General features: G+C 35.3%; 1 long non-coding RNA gene across 1 annotated transcript; it reads left to right on the top strand.

Annotated features, from left to right (window-relative positions):
• Window positions 1–1,681: 1,681 nt before the first annotated feature.
• Window positions 1,682–2,618, top strand: LOC128207657 (uncharacterized). The gene is made up of 3 exons (XR_008256742.1): window positions 1,682–1,809; window positions 2,283–2,375; window positions 2,559–2,618. It is a non-coding gene; the product is annotated as an uncharacterized LOC128207657 (long non-coding RNA).
• Window positions 2,619–3,549: the final 931 nt, after the last annotated feature.

Genomic DNA, 3,549 nt, shown 5'->3' with positions numbered 1-3,549 from the left:
GTTTTTGCACTTTAATGATAATTGTGAGCGTAATATAAATTCTGGATTTTATTGGTCGATTGATGTTATACCAGAGACATTTTTTTCAAACTGTTGTCAGAATGATTTCGTTGTTAAAATCTTAGTAGATTTTAAGAGTGGGTCAATGAGGTCAAAATAGGTCATTAGGTCAACTATTAGAGAAATCTTAGGAGCAAACAGTGACAATATATATATATCGGCTCACGGATATTCATGAAACTAATTTTTATGAAATTTCATCAGAATATTTACCTTGATGAAATGTTAAATTTGTTTGAAACTGGGTAACCGGGAGTCAAACAATCTAAATGCTATATTTGACTAGAAACAAAATTCTTTTATTTCAAACAATTACAAACAAACTGATATCCAACCTTCATAAGAGTCCATCACTCTGCAGCCACATTGAAGGTTTCAGTTAAAACATCACTTTACTTCCATTCCATCTACTTTGCCAAATCAGGTTGGGGTATATCAATTCAACATATTTACTCGTTATCCTATGAAAAAAAATTTCAGACCCTATCACCGTTAAACATGTACCCAAAGATCTTAGATTTCCGGCCCGTTAACATGGCAACCTTTTCCATGACTCTGGCTAGGACTTCCATATGTCCAATGGTAGGTACAGGTAAATAGCTCGCGCTGAAAAATTAACTTGTTCAGTCCGGTTTGAGACTTTGTTTCAAGCTTACTTATTATCATGTTTATGATAAGTGGTTAACATACTGTTTCGTTTTAATAACAAAAGTTAAATTTTGAATATCTGATAATGGATTGGATGCCATTTCCCTATACCATACTATTATGAGTGGTAGAGGTGTTTGCATACTTACCAAGAGGTCACTGGCTGGTATCTAGGCAGAAAAAAAGGACTCTGTCAGGATACTTCTATAAAACAGCTGTAGTCACAACAGAGCTTCTGATGTTCAGGATTAATTCTGAGATCAAAATTGAGAGCTTTTAACTTCAGACTATTGTACAGTTGTAAACGTTGTTTTTGTGCAGAAATTTGCTTAATAAACAGTTGGAAGTACCTTGGAATAAATATCAATGACTAAACATTTTGAAAAGGTGTCTAAGCCCCTTACCCCAGTTGTGGGCATGAATGCTTTATATTCAAACAAACCCCTGCCTTGGGGGTTTCAGGACTGACATATTATCAGCTGTTAGAACCCCCGTTCCAAGCAAAAATTAATTGGAACCAAATATCTTTTACCTGGTATAGTTTTTGTATAAAGGTAATCCTTTTTTGCAGATTGTGAGCAAAGGCAATGACCAGGTTGCCATGAGTTCCAAGTTTGAATCTCTAGATGATCCGGCTGTTATCCGTTACTATGGCAACCTTCTAGTGGAGATGTGCGGAGTGGTTCCTGATGGTGTCGTCTGCTTCTTTACTAGCTATATATACATGGCAAGTGTCAGAGTTTAATGTTTTTCTTGAAAAGGAATAAGCATTCAGTAGATACTTGCATCTGAGATCATTCGGTATGTCCTTTGAAGGGCTGTATCTCTGTTGTCATGTGAAATTAGGACTCTGTCATGAATAAGCTGCATTTTTCCATTCATTTACTTTCACATTTGGACCAATGTAATCATTAGTTTATTTTTTTTTTAAAAGCATTAATATAGGAATTTAAATGAGGTGTAAGGAAATGTGCCACAAGTCAGGACATGGACCTTGTACTTTAACAGGAGAATCTGTGTACACTATTATCATGACATTCAAATCTGATGTTGCTGTTTCTTTTATTTTAGGAGTCAACAGTTGCATCTTGGTATGAGCAGGTAAGTTAATCAAGACTTGTATTGAGTTTGAGTAACTGTTCTATGTTCTTGATACGAAAACGATGTTTCTCTCTCTTTGTCAAATTCAATTGTATGAAACTTGAAAAGAAATCAATCAACTCATAAAATGTTGGGAACTTGTATATTATGCTGTGATTACTTACCAATATTCACAGAGCAAACAGAAATCATCTCAAAAACGCTTTGACAACTAGTAAGTAAATAGTTGACAAAAAGATTGAAAAAACCCTTCAACTCTTGAGAAACATGTTGGTATATAATGCAGTGAATGTTTGTCAATAATAACAGAGCAACGGAAAGCATTTTACTCATAAATTCTTGGTCAACTTGTAAGTAAATGATGCACTGATTACTTGCCAATCTCTACTGGGCAAATGAAAGCATTCAACCCATATGCTTGTGGGCACCGTGTGTTGTTATCACAGGATGATCATGTATGTCTTTGTTTACAGGGCATCATAGACCAGATACAGAAACACAAACTGTTGTTCATAGAGACACAGGACGCTGCAGAAACCACCCTGGATCTCCGTAACTACCAAAAGGTCTTATTACACTTTATTATTCTTGCATAAAAAAGCTGTTTTTTATTGAAGTTACACAAATGTAATCAACTGTAAAAATATACAAATTTCTTGTAAAACAAGTATCCAAATGTTTCAGTTATAAACAATGAGTAATCAACTTTTATCGTAAACACGTATCTTATTTATGGTATTTGTATCCAGGCATGTGAGAATGGGCGAGGAGCTGTGCTACTGTCTGTTGAAAGGGGGAAGATATCTGAGGGAATTGACTTTGGTATGTAAATGGCAAACTACTTAGCTTTTTCAAGTACATGTATATGTTTTTGGTAGAAACAGCTACTGGTGTTTCTTTCGAGAAGTCAACAGAACATGCCCCTGGCAAGCCTCTCAGGTAAGAGGTAGACTCCTATACCAAAAACATATTTCATCAGTACATTTTGTAACTAGGAATTCAAGACTGTTGTTTTAAGAATATATGTGAAGTTGCAATGTTGATAGCTTTCGGTGAAATATAATGTACATGCATGAAATTATTTCTTACTTAAAATGACTTAAAGAATTGTATCATAAAGGAAGTGGCAGGTTTGTATTTACATCGCTAGCGATTGTCATCTTGTCACTTATTTTCATGTATTTACAGATCATCACCTCGGGAGAGCTGTAATCATGTTTGGCGTTCCATATGTGTATACACAGAGCAGAATTCTCAAGGTATGTAACCTCTTGGACCATGCAATATTGAATCATTACAGACACAGGGATTAGTTGTCTGACATCAGTGAACGGGTCGTAAACTGCGTCTTTAAACTAGGCATTTGCATGTATATTGTTAATGGGCACTAGATAACCCATATTAATTTTGGGGTCAAAGGTCATGTTCATTGCGACCTTAACCTCAAAAAGGTGCAATCATTTAAAATCAATAATTTGAAAGGAGTGCCAAAAAGTTCAAGGTCATAGTGACCCCCACTTAATATATCTGGGTGCTCACGAAAGGCGACTCATCTGATTCATGGAATTCTAGTGTGGGATAAATAACTTGCCCTAAACTGTTGCAATTAGTTTAAAGAAATGACATCTTGAATGGTAAAATATGTATCAGGAGTATAGTTGATCAATTTGAATGATGTTCTGTCAGTACATTTACAGCTACAGCCACGGATACGGTTTTTACAACAAAATCAATTCCTTG

This window comes from Mya arenaria, chromosome 11 (assembly GCF_026914265.1).
Source record: "Mya arenaria isolate MELC-2E11 chromosome 11, ASM2691426v1".
In the NCBI taxonomy this organism is placed as follows: Eukaryota; Metazoa; Mollusca; class Bivalvia; order Myida; family Myidae; genus Mya; species Mya arenaria.
The sequence above is the reverse complement of the archived record's forward strand: the minus strand, read 5'-3'. Positions and strand labels throughout refer to the sequence as shown.